This window comes from Parasteatoda tepidariorum, chromosome 12 (assembly GCF_982258835.1).
Source record: "Parasteatoda tepidariorum strain Cologne lab strain chromosome 12, Ptep-v5.0, whole genome shotgun sequence".
In the NCBI taxonomy this organism is placed as follows: domain Eukaryota; kingdom Metazoa; phylum Arthropoda; class Arachnida; order Araneae; family Theridiidae; genus Parasteatoda; species Parasteatoda tepidariorum.
The window spans coordinates 28,792,234-28,812,437 of record NC_141766.1 but is presented as its reverse complement, the minus strand read 5'-3'; the positions used below and the strand labels follow the sequence as shown (position 1 = coordinate 28,812,437).

Here is a 20,204-nt window from a genome sequence, read left to right as displayed (position 1 = left end):
TTTATAGCCTAAAATAATAATTTCTTGTTTTGTAATCAAATGGAGAAGTGTATTATTTCTTCTTAGTCTAAATCAACTACAGTTTAAATGGTCATAAAAAGTATATTAAATTCTTAATTTATTTACCATTTGTATTAATGTTAATGTACTCAAAGTTTGGTATGAAATAACACCTAATATAAAAAAGAAGCTGCTTTTTTACATAGTCTTAAAAAAAAGCTACAAGTAAAGTAAAGTATCATTTTTTCATAACAGGTTACACCAGGGATGGGCAAACTTTTTTGGTCGAGGGCCAAAAGTCAAGAAAAAAAATGTTTGGTGGGCCAAGTAAGATCTTCAAAATTTAAGAAAGAAAAAAAAAGCGATGTACAAGTTTTAATTTAAATATTTAGTGGGATGAAGGAAATTGCGATTTCATTTCTAAAAGTTCCTTATATTAAGGTTCGAAGTGAGATGTGCTTATTTTAAGGAACAAGGCTAAATCCTTTTCTGTTAGTCTACTTCTGAAATAATTTTTTCTACGGTTCATAATTGAAAACTCTTGTTGACGTATATAAGATTAAGCTAACATAGCACTGATTTTCTGGGCGTGAAATTTTAAATTTTGGAAGCTAGTTCTTTTGGTAATGATTTGTCAAACTTAGGCATATTTAGAAACAACTGCTTCAGATGATTGTTAGACTGTCCGCTCTTTGGAGCGTAAAATGCGCAGTCTGCCAAATGTGAAGTACAATTTACCTATATTAGATTCCATAAGTCAGCTCCTCGAGAAAGACAAACGCTAGTTGGAGCCAATCTACGGCTATTCTATAAAGAACTTCTGCTTTCAACATTTTACCAATAGAAGCTGTCTGTTCTAACTATTTCCATCAATTTATGTTTTATAGAACAAAAATAGAGAAAGTAAAAATGTCATCAGTACTTTGTTAAAAAAGGAAAAACAGAAATAATTTTAAACATAGTCGACAATAAAATGGATGTATATTGTTTATATTTGCCGCTGATCAGCAAATAAAAATTCTATCCGCGGGCCGGATAAAATCCTCCGGCGGGCCACACTTGGCCCGCGGACCGTAGTTTCCCCATCCCTGGGTTACACATATATAATTTTTTTTGTCATTTTTTTATCATGGCTAAAATAAATTTTTATACATTTAATACAGAAAATGAGATTTGTTAAATATTTAGTTAATTTTTTACGCATGAAAAAAATATATATATATAATTTTTATTTTATCTGCATGTATAGAATTGGCATTTTATTTATAATCTGCACTATGGCTCTTTCTCATACTGTTTAGCAGTTTTGGAATTTTGACATTTTTTTCAAAAAATTATTGAATATAGCTTTTTTTATTTTATTTATTTTTGTCGTTTCTTAGATGACCCTTTGACTATTCTTGGGCTGCAACCCGCAAACAGTATAAGCCTATACTTATCCCCATGATTCATGCATAGAATGAAAAGGCATTACCCCATTAATTTAACAGTACTTTTTATTATTTATTTTTAATTGTTCATTTTTAAAATCGCTGTTTGAACTCTAATGCACCATTGAAAAAGATTTTCCTTAGAGCATGAGTGGTGAGTTTTCATTGCTTATTAATAAGGAAAATAGTGAGGTTAACTGGTAATCAATAAATTATGTTTCAATTTTGATTTGCTACATTTTATATATGAATTAATTGTATTTGAAGAGAAGTGTGCTTAGGATGGAGCTCAAACTGGGCCGACTCTTTCTAGATGAAATTTCATTTATAGTTTAATGACAGCGTTACCAAAATCGACTATACTGTTCCAAACGTCATTGATATTAAAAACTCTAAGAAAGCTCATCAATATTTGCAACATGCCTGATAAACCTAGTATGAAACTCAAGGATAAAAGCAGCAGAATTTTATTTATTTCCTTTTTTTTTTTTTTTTTTTTTTCCAGAGTGCCTTCGACATTCTAAATGCTCTTCAATATCGTTTGAACACTAAGTTGTTCTTTTTTTCGTAAGATCTATGCAACTTTTTGCAATAGCTCATTCTAAAGAGCGGTCGAAAATATGAGCACAAATTCTATGACAATTCGCATTCCAGTTGTATCTATGAAGTTAAATTCAAGAATTTAAAAAAATTTTTACATTACAGTAAAATTCATTTGTCCAAAACTAATGTTGAAGTTCCTTTAAGAATTAAATATTATTTGTATTTTATTCATTAATGATTATAAAAAGAAGTGTATTTTAAAAGGTATGAAACATTTTATATCATTCTTAACACAGGGATGAGATTTTTCCGCTTTTTAGCGGATTTCCGCTTTTTTCACATTTATCTCTTAAATTTTAGCCTTTTTATCAAAAATTCAGATTTTCTAAAAATTTAAATTTTTTTTATAAGTATTCCGCTTTTTCAGAAAATTCACCGATTTTCAAAGAGAAACAGAACATTTAAACTACATAGCTACCAATCCTTTCTCATTTTTACTTATTTTACCTATTTTCTCCCCTTTTACACACAGCAGATAAGATTTTCCGAATTTTTTACCCGCCCTCCAGATAGATCCGATTTTCATAGTTCAAACGACGCTGCTTCTGACAAGCCTTTTAGGGGTCCCAAGCCTGGAATCTGCTAATATCTTGATTCTTATTCACACGATTTTAATATCAAACATAGTTTCATATTTGCGTGTTGCGATTCTTATTCACGCGATTTGAATATTGTACGTTGCGATTCTTATTTACGAGATTTAAAAATCCGATATTGTGATTCGTATTTACGTCTTTTTAAAAACCTATGTAGCGATTCGTATTCACGCAAGTTTAAAATTCAATGTGTTGATTTGCTCATGCGGTTTATAATATCAAACATTGATTTTCGTATTTATACGTGATTTTAAAATAAGGCATTGGGATTCGCATTCACGCATTCTAAAAGTTATGCATCATAATTCTTATTTATGCAATCTAAAAATTACGCATCATGATTCGTATTTACCCTATCTAAAAATTATGAATCGTGATTTGTATTTACGCGTTTAAAAAATTCTATATCCCAGTTTGTATTTTTTCATTTTCAAAATCGTATATCTAGTTTCATATTCATGTGATTTCAAAATCCATAATTGTTATTCATATTCACGCAATTTTAAGATCAACTATCGCGATTCTTGTTAGAAGTAAATTTTTTTTTTAATTAGTCACTATAAAGGTGACTGTTTTTCTAACGACGATTATTAGTATATGTAAGTGTTACAACATCAGAGAAACTGGAAGGGAATATATTCACAACTTACATTCTGTGCTTGCAAAGAAGAAAAAATAGGATTTGTCACAAGATGTTTGAAGATGGACTAACGACTAAATATAGCAAACATAAAAGATATAGTAAACAAAAGCAATCACTTAAAAAGGGATTTAATTAAAAAAAAATTTGGGGGGAAAAAGAGTTAATTAACTCATCATCAAAATTTTATTTATAATTGCTGTTATTAATGCTATAAAATGCAAAATTCTCATCAAATAAAAAACAATTATCTAAACAGTTGCTGATTGTCATGTAATTTTTCAAACTAAAATAGCAATTTTTGTATGTTAAGGAATTACTATATATTTCTACTTTACTGTTATTGATATGTTTCAGAGGGCTGTAGTTAGATTAGACTATAATATGAACATAATGATTCGGTCCATTGTTAAAGTTTTTTTTTTCCCAATATAATTTAAAAAGTAATATTACTGATATATTTGCTATAAATCACATAACAGTATTTATTAAAAGAAATGAAATATTAATGTATATTCTTAGTAGTTTTAATTTGCTAAACCAGGTAGTTTCTCAAGTAGTAATTGTCTCTTATCTGAACTGAGGAAAAATATAATTTCCAGCTTTATTTTTTCAATTGGTAATTTTTTTTTCACTAAATGTTAAGTATCAATGTAATCGTTTTTATAATAATAGATTAGTACACAATTGTATGTCAACACATTATTTATTACCTTAAACTGTCTGGAATTTATTATTAAAGGGTTGCGCTTGCGTAAAATTTACTATTGTGGAAATTCAGCTTTTTTGCGTTTTGGCTAATCTCATCCCTGTTAACATCAGAAATTTTCAACATAATTTTGAAGAGACATAGTAATTACAGGAAGTTAAAAAATTATATTTTTAAATTTCAGGTATTAGAAAAGCTATTTATCTTATTAAAATTTAAATTTGATTGTGAAAATTACCTAATTAATAATCACGTAAAATACTGTACATCATACAATTCTGTAATTACATCTAACACGTTGTAAAAGCTGCAAATTGATATTTCATAGAGGAGAAAAAATGACAACGCCATCGTATCAGTTAAATTAATTGTTAAATAGGCGGTATGAAAAATAGAAAATCAGTTTGAATGGCCGATGACACACGAACGTGTTAAGTTTTAATCGTCTTCTAAGTTTTGTTTTCTCTAGTAATCACAAGTTTTTGGTGTCGTAGTTGTTTCATCCTCGGGTCCAGGTTTTCATTTTCCCTCCCCTTCGACTCAAAGCCTCATATGATTCTACTGCTTAGCCCGTAAACTAGCTTGGCGCGATTATCGCCGCTTTTACACCAAATGTTTATTGCCGATGAAACTTATAGAATAAAATATATAACGAGGAAGAGCACGACGCTCTTCCTAACATTTGGGTGGTGCGCTTGTAACCTTTTCAGCAATTTCTTGGGGGAAAAAAAGATTACAAGATCATGTACTTACTTTGTTTGAAACTGAAAGGGGAACTAACAGTATTATGTTTTCAACAATCAAGAAGTTAGAGACATGCTTCTTTAAATTTTGTTTTTAAAAATTATATTTTTTAAAATAAAAGTTTGTTTTTTAAAAGAAATTTAATAGGAATTTCTTGTTTTTAAAAATATAAGCATTCTTATTGAAGGAATTTTTATTTTCAATAACATTATTTATAAGTTTAAGGAAACTCTTAATTTCAAAAATCTAAATTGATTTTTTGAAATCATTATTTATTTTTATTACTGGTCGAAGGGAATTATTATTATTATTTTTTAAATATTGCTTTATTATTTAAAGAAAATCAAATTTTTATTATTATTTATAAGAAAATTCTTATTTTGTTGAATATTATTTATTTTCAAAAAACATTCTTTGTTTTAAAAATATTTAATTGTTTTTTAAAAACCTTATTTCTATTTAAAAACATTATTTTCTATATTTAAATTTTTCTTAAAAGAAATTCTTTATTTTAAAATATAATTTATTTTTTAAAACTATTACTTGTTTAGGGATTTTAATTACATGGTACATTTATAAGTAAAAAATTTTATTTTTTAAATCTTATTTTACTCTTCCTGTTAGCGATTTTTCTAGTAAATTTTATTCAAACATTTATTTGATTACATGATTACCTCTTCTAATATTAATTAATATTTTATATCAATATTTTTAAAATATGAATATATATATCTTAATATTTTTAAAAACTATTATCTTCATTTATATCGAAACACAGCTAAATTAAGTTAATAAATTTTTAAAAAAATTGTGGTTAAATATTTAAACTTTTAATCAAATTAGACTTTGAGTTTTCTATACATGGGATATCAAAAACTGTGCAGTGAATACCTCTTGATCTAAGGGTTATAGTAACATGGTTAAAATTGCAAATATTTTTCAAATTAAGTTAGCATCATATAATAGTTATGATTGCGTGACTTGTTTTAGTAAGTTTTTAGAAAAGTAACACTTTTAAACCTTGTTTTAATGCTTAAACCTAAAATCAGAAAAATGCTCATTAAGTACTTTTATACAATAGTCTGTAAAAAAAGCTTTTAAAAAAATGGTAAAATTTACCCCAAAAAAGAATTAAAAAAATCTTGTACTACTTTCTCACAAAGAAATAGGAGAAAGAAGTCGTCTGCATAACATTTTAGAAACCACAATAAAAACTTTCTCACTAACATGGTTGAAAACTTAACTGAACTGCAAACTAATGAAAATTAACTTGAACTTCACTAAACTAAATATTTCAATCTTATGATAAGAGCCATGATGGCTCAGGAAAAGAGCGTTCGCCTTCAAATTAGATGAACTGGTTTCAAAAGCGGTAGACGGATCAAGGGTTAGTGTCCCCTTGCCGTCAGCCTAACCATGATATGTTTTCGTGGTTTTCCTCTCCATGTAACACAAATACGGATTAGTTCCATCAAAATGTCCTCGACGAAGACACATTTCTCCCAACACTTGGTTCAGGAGTTCCCTTGTCTTCTGGATTGGGTTCAAAATAACAAGGATACGGAGTTGAAGTGGGACTAAACATATGAAAAGTTTATAAAATTGAAATACCTAAGAATGAAAGATTTTTAAATGCAATGGCCTCTTAAATGGATTGCATTATAAAATTTATTCTTATTTGGTTGAAATTATCCAAAGCTATTAGCACTGAAAAATGTATAAATGAAATGCATTGATAGAAAGAAAATAGTTATAATTAATATTTAATTATTTTTACAAAGTTTATCTCGAAGTTGATGGTTGACAGTTAGCAATTTTTCATAAATTTGAGAGAAATAATGAAAATTTTACTTCTATTTACTTTTTTTGTTGTTGAAATATTTAAATAAAACTTTCACTTAATAATATGAAGCATATTTATGAAAATTGCTCAAGGAAAATAAGAAAGAATTAAAACACTGAAATCTCAATTAAGTAATAATACTATTTTATAAATTTTGTAAAGTGTATTTTACAGATACTTTGAAGAATGAAAATATTGAAGTTATTTCAGTTAAAATTAAAGTTCGGTTAAAATAAATAATAGTTTAAAAAAATATCGAACAATTTTATATCATATTCTAAATTTTTAATCTTGTTTTATAATCAGTTAATCCTTTTTTCTTAACTATAAACGAATGGATTTTTAGCAATAAATAAAAATAACTATTATTTCTTCATTTTGACAAGTTTTTTTTTAATAATTAATCCCCTAATCAGTCAATTTTGACATCTAAAAAATACTATTTATTAATATACTCTAAAAAAACTATTTAAAAAGCTGTTTAAAGAAATAAAAATCTATTTACACATTTATTTCGCCAATCTTCCTATTTCTAAACTAAGAAAATTGTACTACTCATGAAGTGAAATTATGAAAGTTGCACCTACTAATTTTATTAAGAAATTACGAAGTTTATTAAGAATTTATTAAAATATTACGACATATCTTGATTCTCACAATCAAAATATAAGTCAGTGAATAAGAATTAATCTAAAATAATACAGCATGAAGTAAAATTAATACTTGACCCATGAACATCATGCGCTTTTATCACGCACTTTTAAATATACGAGTGTTTTACAAAGTTTTGAAATATTAAAAATTCCAACTCACAAAGTTTTTTCCTAATTGAAATTCGAAATAAAATATTCTTAGATCAAAAAATCATGACAAGTGAAGAAGCCTTTATTAATATGTAATATTAATATATAGTATAAATAAGGATGTATAATAAGTATTTGGATAATGAATTAGAGCTGATAAAAATGAAGTTAAGATTAAGGTATGAGTAAGAATTAGCTTAGGTAAAGCCATATTAGACAGGTCTCTTTAAAAAAAAAAAAGTTTTTTTTTAGTATGTTTTAGTCTTACTCTGTAATACAAGCTTGATTTGCAGTTTTGATTTCTCGAGCACGCGCAGTCAACTTTTTCAGGAGAATAGGGGTATATTTTTACGTTATGAGCTGCCAAGTTGCGATTCCCCACATTGGCGAAATTTGTATCTAGTCCTTGGCATGACAATGACTGCAAACATACACTAACCCCTTTGCCCTACCCAGCCACTCCCTTTCAGCGATTAAAAATATACATTATGGTTGAACTTTATGAAATGCCCTGTTTAAGTTGAAACCTTTTATTGTTTTTAAATGAAATTATTACGACAACCAGTTCCGACAACAATGACTGGAGTATGATGATTTGAATGCAGTCATCCAACTCCATCCAAACTCAAATATGTTATGCAGTTTAAGTAATGATATTTAAGAGCTTTAAATCTGACTCTAAAAAAAAAAAAAAAAAATCGGGATATTATTGAAAAATGTGATTGGAGCGCGTGATTTTTATTTTATTTCATAATCGTCGTTCAACAACGTCGCCTTGTAATTTTGTACCCAATCCAAAAGACCAGGGAACTTTTGGATCAAGTGTTGGGAAATTTTTTTTATTGAAACTAACCCGCGTTTGCGTTACACGAAGAAAAAAACCACGAAATCCCATAATCCGTCTACCGTGGAGGATATTTTGCATCAGCACTGTAGTTGGTGCGAGCCGGGTGCGGAATTCGCATCGACCAGCCATTATTGGGATTCGAATCTGGTTCACCTCATTCGGAGGCGAATACTTTTTCCCTTGGTTCCATCTTCACTGAGTATTAACTCTACAGGATGTTCCAATTTTATTGATTGGTACCAATTTTATTGTTTTGTCTAAATTTAGTCATCTTCAAAATGTAAATAGCAATTCAAGCGTAATTTATGGAAATAAACGTTTTTTTTTCTCTTAATCCGCAATGATTAATGAGAAGCAACCATGAGGGTTGATCAGCAACGTAAGCAAGAGGCGGAACTTCCCAGTTTTTAACTATAAAATTACAAAACTACGGAGTTGAACATTAGTGGTCGTAAACCCAAAAATTGGGACAGCTGTTCTACGAAGGATATAAAATAAAATAAAATCTATCTATTATAGGCCCTGGATAGTAGGGCCCAAGAGTTCGTGAGTTCGTCCACAGCCGGCCGAAGACTGCCAGTATAGTAAATGGTGACTGATGCAAGTTAAATCTATCGAGTTGCAAAGTCCTCCATGTTCCTATAACAAATCAAACAAAAATTTCCTTGTCTACTGAATTTGTTCAAAATTAAAAGGTTACAGAGTTGAACATTAGGAGTCGTAAACCTAAAATTGGATCGGCTGTTCAACGACGGTTATAAAATAAAATCTATATTTTAAATAAGGCGAGTGAACCAACCCAAACCAAAAGTAGATTACAAGACAGGATGTGAATATTAAAGTGCAAAAGCGTTTAGTTTAGAATAGTAAATTAAGAAAAGGACTTCGACAAAGGAATAACATAAAAAGATTAAGTTGAAGCGTTTTATGTCACACACACATATATATATATAGGGAGGGGGGAGAGACTCCCCCCACTCTATAGGTACTGCCGCGATCATAATTTTACTGCTTATAATCTTAGCTTAACTAAATTACGCCGAAGGAAAAAAATTTAGCTTTAACTTAAACTAAACTCAGTGGCGCGACAGCCCCTAGGGGGCCAAGGCCTACTGGGCCCATCTCAGTTTTCTTGACATTGGGCTCTGGGGTGCAGGAGCAGATGTTCCAGTTAGGTGGTCAGCCGAACGCGGAACCCCCAGTGTTTAGTTCCCAAGCATGCTTGGTACTCATATGTCTACCCACTTAAGGGATGAAAGGCTGAGTCAACCTTGCCCGGCCTGAGGATCGAACCCAGGACCTGTGGCACGGGAGCACGAAGCACTACCACTCAGCCACCGGGCGTCTAGCTTTAACTTACGATAATTTAAAATCTGTTCTCCTATTTATATCCAATTATGTTAGAGGCCCTGTGTCCTTTTCGCTCGCACTCACTTGTTTTTTCCTATATTTTAAAAACATGAATGTAATTATAAATGGATGCAGAATTTAACAGAGTATTTATAGTTTGTCTAAGCTAAGAACTCCCCCCGCCACATGGTCTGAGACCATCTGCTGCTATGGATACAAGAATAGCGTATTTCAGGGAAGGTAGCTAGCCGACCGGCCTGTGGAAGGGTTAGGGAACTGCCCTTGCACCAGAAAGGTTCTGGGATCGAATCCCGGGCAAGGCATGGATGTTCTTTTCTTCTCTGTACTATCTGTCCTTACTGTGGGAGCAACGTTGGCCCACCTAATATGGTGCCCTGTTAATGTCACGAAAAATGTTAACACAGGCGGGCATTGGGGGGGGGGAGGGAAGGTAGCTTCTCTTCACTCTAGGGCTAACACGATAGACCGAAAAAAAAGTCCTCTTACTCTCGCCGAATCTTAGCCAAAATCTGTTCTAAGCAATGACCCCACACCCCTTGAAATAGTTAGACCTCGTTACCATAGTCACCGCCAAGGGTCTTGACAAATGGCTAGGCGAGTTTTTACTTTAGACAAACTATACGTTAACTAGTTCATTAAACATTTTTTTAGAAAAAATTGCACGTTGAGACATAAAGGTTTGCCACCCCTGGACTAAACCATCCGACAGAGAGCAATGAAATTTGGCATACTAATAGTTCGTCGCACGAAGGTTACTGTTGACATTAAAACATTCTATTACAAACCGTTCGAGTGAAAAACGGATTGGAACTTTCTTGCGTCATGTCCACTTAATTGCATGTCGGATAATCGAATAACCCGCTTACACGAATGGAACCAAATCATTTTGTATGCAACTAATGTTAAATTTCCCCGTTTAAACTGACATTCTTTGTTTTTTGTCCCCGCCTAATTGCATAAAGAAAAGGTACTGAAATGAAAAAAAAAAATTATTTTGGAGAAATGCTTCACTAACTAAAATGAAATTTTCGTTTTTCAGTTAAGATAAGGATACAATAGGTGGTCACTTCAAAAGGGTCCTGTTCATTAGTTGGTCTAAACAGGTGTTAGGGGTAAAATTGAAAGAAAAAAAAATCAAATCTTGCTGTTAGTTATACATTGAAGTGAGCGACGAGTGTTTTACATCTCATTGACTTATAGTTTGTTTACGGTAAGAACTCCCCCCGCCACTAAATCTGAGGCCGTCTGTTGCTAAGGAAACAAGAATAGCGCATTTCAGGGAGGGTAGCTTCTCTTTACTTTAGGACAGTGTTTCCCAAACTTATGACTTTTGTGTACCTTTTCTAAATTTTTCGTAAAGCTGTGTACCATTAATAAAAAAAAGAGTGCATTTTTTACTATAAAAAAAATTGCACAAAAGTTAAAAATCACAACTGGCTGTTGACACCACTAATTATTAACTGCTAACTCCGTAAATTTTCATGGCTAGCTTTGTTTTTAAATAAGTTTGTTTGAAATTTTCGTTTATTGCAAGATATTTCGCATAAGGACGCGTACCCTCGCTAAACTGTTCCCGTATCCCTGGGGGTACGCGAACCACACTTTGGGAAACTCTGCTTTAGGGCAATATGAAGAAAAAGATTCCCTTTTTCTCTCCCACCCGAGACAAAATATATCCTAAATAGTGACCCACACCCCTATTTGAAATAGCTATACCTTGTTACCATAGTCACCCCCACGGGTCCAGACGAATAGGGGAGTTCTTACTTTAGACAAATTGTACTTACTTCACATCATTTAGAATTTTAAAAAGGCACAGAGTGATTTGTTTTGTAGTCAAGATTTGTGGTCCTCTCCTGGTGCGCTATTAGCTTTCATAAGAAAAAATTTCAAAAACGTAACACATCAGTATACAGTGTGTCTTTCTCTTAAGTAAGAATAATTATTGCTTAATCCAGAGAATAACTCTGAGAATGGTTGCAAGTTCAGCGAGAAAAGGATGGATTTGAATTAATCGGGGGTGGGGGTGGGGACAATGAATCTGGGAAACGATATACTTAAAAAAATTCCAAACTAAAATAGCTCATTAATTTGGAAATTCTCAAGACGAGGTTAGAAAAAAAAAATAATCTGAATATGCGTTTGAAAGGAATACGCAATTATTCATGAAAGTCTTAATAGAAACTGAAAATCTAATTTTGATAAATTGACGAATTAAACGAGTATAAAAATAGTCTTGAATTATAGATTTTTCCGGAAGGGATCAAATAATATTTTAGTACCTATATATTATACTATTCACTAATATTGATTTATTTTTATATAACTTTAAATGACATTTATATTTTATGATACTAACACAGATACTATTAATCAAAATTGTTTATTGATCATAAAACTAAGTTTATTTAATCAAAACACTATACTTTGCAGTAAATACCATTAAAAATAAAATTTCGCAGAAATTTAGGATAGAATATTGCACTATCCTTTTAATCGAATAACCCGCTCAATTGCATAGATTTCGCTGGAACTGATGATATTTTTTTAAGCGGGGTTGACTGGTTAAGCCTTAGCCGTTGTTTCCTCAAAAATCTTAAAGATAACATCATTGATACTTTATAGCTCTATTTAATAACGATAAAAAAGAGTTATTGCTTGTACTTTATTTAGTTTTTTTTTTTCGCTATGTCATAATTTCAATCAACAACAGTTCCGCAATTGACTGATTGTTGACACGTTCTCAGCAGATCACCGAAGTCGAGCATCACTGGCCGCTGTCAGAGTGCGGGTGAAAAACTACTTGGATCAATCTGTGAAGGGACCGAGGGTGTGAGGTATTGGTCCTCGCTAAAATGTTATACGTAAGTACTTGACTTCACGCGCATGTCGTCGGTCTATCGAAGCGAAGGGAGCCTCACCTATGTAGAGTTCAAAATTGTGATGGCATGTCCTCAGATGATTGTCAGGAATGTTTTCCAGACCGTTACCAATAGCCCATTGAGCAGCTTTAGTGCGACGTAAACAACAACAATGAAAAAAAAATTTACGTGGTAGCACTATGTCACCAAATTATCTATAAAGTTATCTGAAATCACGTATTTAATTTGTCACGTCTGTCAAAATGTGTTTCGGTATAAGTAAATAATTTAAAAACAGCGGTAATGAAAATAAAATAAAAATTCTTTTGCAATGAAAGGCAAAATTAATGGGAAAGTGGTACTAATTTGCTTAGGAAAAACGTAGAAAATTACTTCAGTGTTATTAACCGCTGTTCCTCTTTTCTTTTTCTTTGGCCTTTTAATTCCTAGTAAGAATATATGTATTATTTTGGTATTCTCTCTTTAAAAATAAAAAGTCAAACAGCTGATAAAAATATTTGTTAGATTACGGAATTATAGATTTTACTGAAATATAAAATTCAAAATAATTAGTTTGGAAAAATCTTTTTTTGATTCATATTCAAAAATGTATTAATGATTTTGTAAATTAAAGAAGTTTCAATTATAAATAACTGCTTCGCTAAGATTTAAATAACTGCATATTAGTTAAATTGTTTGAAAGTGAGCCGCGTTTGAAATATTTGACTTTTTATTCAGAAAAAAACATGGTGTTTCACGTTATATTTCATCTCACCAAATATTAAAATTCTTAATTTATTTCTCACTTATCCTGACATGAATAAATACAAAGAAATAATGAAAAAAAATATATATTTAATGAAAATTCTGAGTCAAAGTGTTAATGCTGACACTCAGTTCATTTAAGTAATGTAATAGATGCATATTGAAATACTAAAAAGTAAGCCATTATGTTACAAAAAGCAACATTTATGGAGTTCAGGTACTTATTCGTTTAGATTAATCGTAAACAAGCGCCATACTATTATTGCCGCCAATGATGCTTAATTAATATAGGTAATTCCTTTTATATAAATTAAAAAAATTACTCATTTACAAAAATTTCAAGTTAATGGTAAATTTCGATATTATGCCTAGTAATGCTGAATACAGTTAATCTCAATTTTAATGGGCTGAACTACAAAAAACAGGTTTTGTTATGTTTTTGCTTATTAATTTTGTCAGTATATACCGTTCAGTTTTGTCCACGATTTCATTGGGTTGTTCAGTACCGAGTTATTGTTTTTTAATTTTATTAATCCTGTTCGAAGAGTGGATATTCAGCTAGTTGAAAATAAAAAAAAGTTGAATTACAGTTATAAAAATTAGTTCGTTAAAAATAAGTTAACTAACGCTTTTCGTTTCCCAAAACTCTGGTTTTTTTCTCAGGTCAAGAGCTAGCTCTTGTTCAATACTTATCAATATTTTAGTCAAATGACTTCTAAACGTACTATTGGACGTATTTTCAAAATTTTAATTAAATATAGTAGCATTAAATTCTAACTTGAGATTAATTTAAATTGAAATAGTTGCAGTGTTAAAGTAGTAGCACCTTGGATACATATGTACTATAAAATAGTATCTTTCTCTTGATATACATCTTCAAGAAAGAATAAATAAATGAGATATATTTTCTTTCGAATATATTTATTTTTAGTGGTAAGAGTACAGTATATGTAAAAAGTATAAAAAAGGAAGAAGAAAAAATTATTCAAGTTGGATCTGAGAATTTGAAGCACGTATATTTGTTTTTATTCTTACACAATAGACAGAATATGGTAGCTAGCTTGACTCTATGAAGGTGCTTGCAGATGCAATCATATAAGGTCTATGACCACTACTAGTGGCATCATCCTGAGAAAAAAAGCAGCCAAGTCTTTCTTTATAACTATTGCATAGCTGCCAACCTTAGGAATCAAAAATTAGGAACACTATATGAGACAAAATTATATGCACTAATTACGAGAGTAAGATAAAAATTTAACTATTAAATCATAACATTAATAGACATATATTTAAATATGTAAATTAGTAAAACAAAACTATAAACGCTATCTTTTGTGGGAAACTTAAAATATTAATATTTTATAATTAGGAATACCGGTATAATATATTAAAAACAAACATTACCTATCAATATATAATTATTTATCTCCAAATTATAAAACACAGGTAAATAATAATCTACATCATAAACAAATATTTCTGATGCAAGTGTTTAAATACTACAAAAAAAAATTTCCAAAAATAATAATTTAGTGAAATAATCAGCAACAGACAGCTATTGGAATAATATTTTCCAATAAAAAGCTACTAAAAATTACTTTAGCACAATAATCACAGGATGCGTGCTTGTGGCAATCAGAAAAAAGGATTGGTTTAAAATCAAAAATTTTATGAAAATTCAGATTTTTTATAAAAATATCAGATTTTCAGATTGGATTTAAAAATTAGGAACAAATCCTAAAAAATTATGAACAGTTGGCAGCTATGCTATTGTCTGCTCAGTCAGCTGTAAAATAAAATCATTTCTCTAGATAAAAAAATAGAAATCATATTACCTTAAAATTCTAGTGGATCAGAATCCAATCAAAGACTTCAGTTATATTATTAACTGACAACCGTGCCGGAAAATAAAGAGCTTAATTATTTTTAAGAATTTAAAAAATATACAATTATATTTAATACATATAGCAAAATCAATGACTGAAATGTTATCTTGTTATGGTACAGAGATATTCTTCAAACTAAATGAGAATCTGCATACATCATTGTAGAAACAAGTCCTGGTAAACATATCTCACAGAAAAGCTTTAAGCAGACAATGCTGTGAGACTATTCCCCGGGACAAACATGAATCATCAGTAGAATCCAGGCAAAAGCTAGAAGAGAACAAGTTGCTTCAAATTAATATTGTAATCAAGATACCTTGTTAAGATTTCAACCAATGGTTAAGTATATAGATAAAAGCACAACTCTTCAAATTGTGAATTTAATAAAGGATTGCATACAGTAGTTTGAATCAATTTGAATTACAGAGTGAAAGAACATTTAGCACAGAAGTATTTGTTTTAAGTTATAAGCAGAGATAAACAGAAAAAAAAAAATAATTATTAAACCTGGCATATCCATCTTTTTCCACGCATATGGCATACTTGCGACACTTTCAGAGTGGTCTCACAGCTCTTTTGGGTGGAAGCATCACTCAAACTCATACTTGGGGATTTGACACATCTGTCACTTTAAAATCAAGACATAAAAAAGGAGTGTAAATAATTGCAACGTTAGGTTTGTTGCTCGATTTTTTCTTTTAAATTCTTTTTGCAGATCCCCAATTTAGTCAGGTTACTTACAACTGAAAGAGAGGGGAAGTGTCTGATTAATATTATTTAATATTTCTATTGCAGCATCAATCAGGGTTTACATATAAAGACTAATGGCTTAAAGAACAAGACAACCACAGGACATTACATTACAGAATTTAATAGTTAGTCACAGCACAGATTTTTTTTATATTTTCTTTACACAACATAAATGACCCCACAGCCAATTGTTCAGTTGGTGTGTGCACTGTTGAGTCACTGTTTACCCTAGAGACAGCCACGTAGGCTTCTTAAAGGCACGAGTCCATGATGGATCATGGAATGTGCATGTCGAGTTATCCCCACGCTGTCTTTTAATGATGAGCCAGTACATGTTGATGTGTTTGTCTATTGTTCAGGTTTGATTGCACTGCGCCCAGTTTTTTAGTATCTAATCATCTAAATTCTGTCGACATCACCAGTTCTTTAATGAATATTATTTTCTAAACCTTTTTCAAGAATAAAAAATAAAATCATAAATTAATTTTCTAAACTTATTAGTATCTAGTTTAAACATTAAATTAGTTTTTATTTAGAATGCAATAAATGCCACTGATAAAAACAAAAGTAATAAATATTTTTAAAATAATCTAATTAAAAAAATATATATTATTAATTTTATTAATAAAAGAGGAATACACTAACTGGTGGGGCACTGTCTTTTTCTTAACCAGAGTTTGATTAAAGACAAATACTGATAAACATTAAAAGATCATTTAATTCATTGACTTTAATTATTCTATTAATACTGTAATAATTTATAAACAGTGCTGTACTAACAGTAAACAATCCGTACTAAACAATACAGTTTGGGGAAAAAACTCACAATGATTAAGGTAAAATGCCACTGTTAATAATATACAATTCTCCGAATAATCATAACAAAAAACATTATAGTAATAATAGAGAAAGATACAAACTGAGGCACTCGTATTAGCTTCTGTTGAGTCTACATCTCATTCAAGCTAACAAAGAATAGAATTAGAGTAATCTCCGTGCAATCGAAATTTTTTTTATAATCTCTTTTAGTGTTGAACATTATACCCATTGCTATTTTGAAATAGCAATGGGCATTATTCATTAGTGTTATTAGCATTATTCATTTAGTATATTTTACCAAAGGCGTTTAGAGTGGAAGGGTATTTATAATTCAGGGACAATGCTCTAAACAATCTTCCCCCTGTCCTTTAAGGGTAGAACCAGAATCATTGAGAGAGAGAATTAGTCATAAAATAATCTATAGCATCTAAACATTTTTCTGCATTGTGTAAAGTAGCACAGATAAGAATATTAGAAAATAACACTCTCTACTGAATACATTCTGAATATTTTTCTTTACAGCATCATAGTACTAAATCTGTTCAAGTACTGTCAGGGATCTGTCCAGACATTTTGTGAAAGGTCCGCATTTGCAAAATTGAGAAAAAATTACTCGTAATTTGTGAATATAAAATAAATGTTAGGTCACATTCTTTCAACCAGGGTCCTGCTTTTGTGAATTAGTGCAAATAGGGTCTGTTATTGCAAAAAAAAACTTTTTCAAAGAGTTTTTAAATTGTAAAGACTTACAAGATTATGCCCAACACTGTAAAATTAAAAAAATTAAAATTTAAAAAATAAACAGCAATTGCTGCTACTAAATTAGAGATGCAACATACAAATATTTGGTATTTTGCCTATACTGCTGAATGCAGAATATTCATTTCGGACGAATAAAGGAAGAACGTCTGTCGAAGACAAAATTTATTTCGTTTACATCTGTCGTTCTCCCCCCCCCTCTTGGGAAGGGTTTATTCAATTAACAAAACAATAATGAAGATAAACGAATTTGTGAAGAGTCTAAGTAAAAGATAAATTATTTTGTGAAATGTCAGTTTTTATGAAAAGATATTTTGTGAATAGTTCGTTAACGGACCAAAATTTCTTCTAAACAGACTTTTGACTGTGACTACTCTTTCTTATTTGTATGGGATGAGTTCTGGTTATCTGGCTAAATGTCAAGACAAGATTACAATATTTTCATATAATTAGTATATAAAGTTGTGTATAAATAAATACACTTCCTTTTTTAGCAACTTTGCCATGCATTCTTCAAAGATGTTTGCCAGTTGAATATGGTCCTGGCAGTTTAAATGTATGTGATCTTAACTAGTACATTCATCCACAGATAAAGCTGATTCACAGAACATTAGCCAAAGTAAAATTCACAAAGTTTTAATTACTTCATTGAATTGCTTTATAGTGACGTTTTCAAGATTAGCAAAATGTTGATGCATACGCTGATCTTTCAGCATGAGAAATTTCTAAACTCTTCGTTCGAGAAAAACATCTCAGGAATATTTCTGTATTGTGATCCGCCGAGCCAACTACAATCGCCAAGGTGTTCAACAGATTTTAAACTTGCAAATTTAATAACAAAAAAAAACACTTGTAGATAGTTGCATGGGGGTGGTTACGAGTTATACCTTCCGAGTTCCCTTCTTTTTTTTTAGTTCCTGGCGGCTGGCTGCCCAGAATTATTCTTCCACAAATCACCAAACAAAATCTCACCAATAACCCCACAAATTTTATTAACCACAAAAGCCAGTTTTTTAAAGTAGGGCATTGTACCCAATTGCACATCATTAGTTCCTTAATTTTTAAGAAAAGCAAAATAAATTATTTTATAGCACAACCATGAGTAATATTGAAAAAAAAAAATCAGTATCTGAATTAGAATAGTTACACAAGATACAAACAGAGCCAACAAATGGTTTAGATATATAATCATTGAATATGTAAATAAATTACATTTCAACTTACCAACATGAATTAAGACAAAAACACTATCGTCCCTTCACAACTGCACACTTAATTTGTCCACACCGATTCCAGGGTGTGCAAACATCGATATCCCATTTTCATTCAGCATTTAAGTAATTAGCTAAATACTTCTAAAGGGAATCACCTAGTAAAAAATATAACAAAGTATCTTATTAGTTTGTATTTTATGAAGAGAAAGAAGAAATATGAAAGGTTTGCTTTACATTGTCCATTTATACGTAAACTGTTAAAAATCTTAGGTTAATGAAAAAAATACAATTATAGATATAGTTTGAGAAGTTAAATAATTGAAAAAATTCAATTTCATATTAATATCCAATAAGGATAACTTGCTAATCTGAATTATCTTCTAATTTATTATAGTATTTGTATTATGTATTTAAATAAAACAAATTACTGAGTACAAATTGTTTTGCACATAAATGTGAAACATACAGAATAAAATCTTTTTTTAAAAGTATGCATGCTCATAATTTATTCAATAGTTAAGACAACCTAAAAGAATAATAATGAATGCAGTAACTGTGAATGAAAATTATAAATATTATCTAAATTTGTTCCATTTCTCTCAGAATTTTTTTTTAGATTAGTTTTCAATAAAATCGAAACAAATTATTTTAGACATGATCAAAAAACTCTTCACTATTTTTAAGAAAATTAAATATTAAGCTTTCTATATAAAATAAATTTCAATTAGCAATATATTTCCTAGAAAAAAAAGATACCTCTGTATTATGTCACTAAAATAAACATAAATCAAGTAATTTAACTAAATGAAATTTCATTACTAAACTGCTTCACACATTTTCGACAGATCAAACCAAGGATTTCTAAGGAAGCAGAGAAAAACTTAGATAAATAAATTTTTTTTTATAACGATTTTCTTAAAATACATACATTTTACATATAGAGGAGAAACAAACTATTTACTTTAAAATCTAAAGCGTGGTATTCACAGATATTTAATAAAATTCATTAATCTTTTTTAAATTTCATGTAATTTTTTTATATACTGCTATGAAACATACACTAATATTATAAAACTTTAATTAATAAGAATTACCTGTAATTAAAACATTCATAATGATAAAATATGAAATCCCGCGCAGTCAAATACAGAAAATGGCTTCCTCTAACAATAGCTTTTGTTTAAACAACGCCAATTGCTTTGGCGAAAAAGTTTGTAGGGTCAATCAATATAGGGTTATAAGAAGATTGATGGATAAAAGCTAGCGTCAAGCTCACTCCGCCCAGTTACCAATTCCTAAATTGACCAAATATCATTCAATCATCGTTGATTAATATGAAAAATTCATTTTTAGGAAAAATACATAAAAGTTAAATAAAGGGTCTTTGAATACATAAAAGTTAAAAAAGAAATAAAGGTTCTTTAAATAAATAAAAGTTAAAAAAGGAAATAAAGGTTCTTTGAATACATAAAAGTTAAAAAAAATTCGCGATCGCAACACTCGAATACGCCATCTGGGGAGAGACCGGTTTCATGCCTTTAGCCCTTCTCCCTTCCCTCTCCTC

General features: G+C 30.1%; 1 long non-coding RNA gene across 1 annotated transcript; it reads right to left on the bottom strand.

The window, feature by feature from the left end:
- Positions 1-15,039: 15,039 nt before the first annotated feature.
- On the bottom strand, positions 15,040-19,954 carry LOC147800999 (uncharacterized). The gene is made up of 4 exons (XR_015430803.1): positions 19,735-19,954; positions 18,651-18,795; positions 15,606-15,841; positions 15,040-15,368 (listed from the first exon to the last, which is right to left on the bottom strand). It is a non-coding gene; the product is annotated as an uncharacterized LOC147800999 (long non-coding RNA).
- Positions 19,955-20,204: the final 250 nt, after the last annotated feature.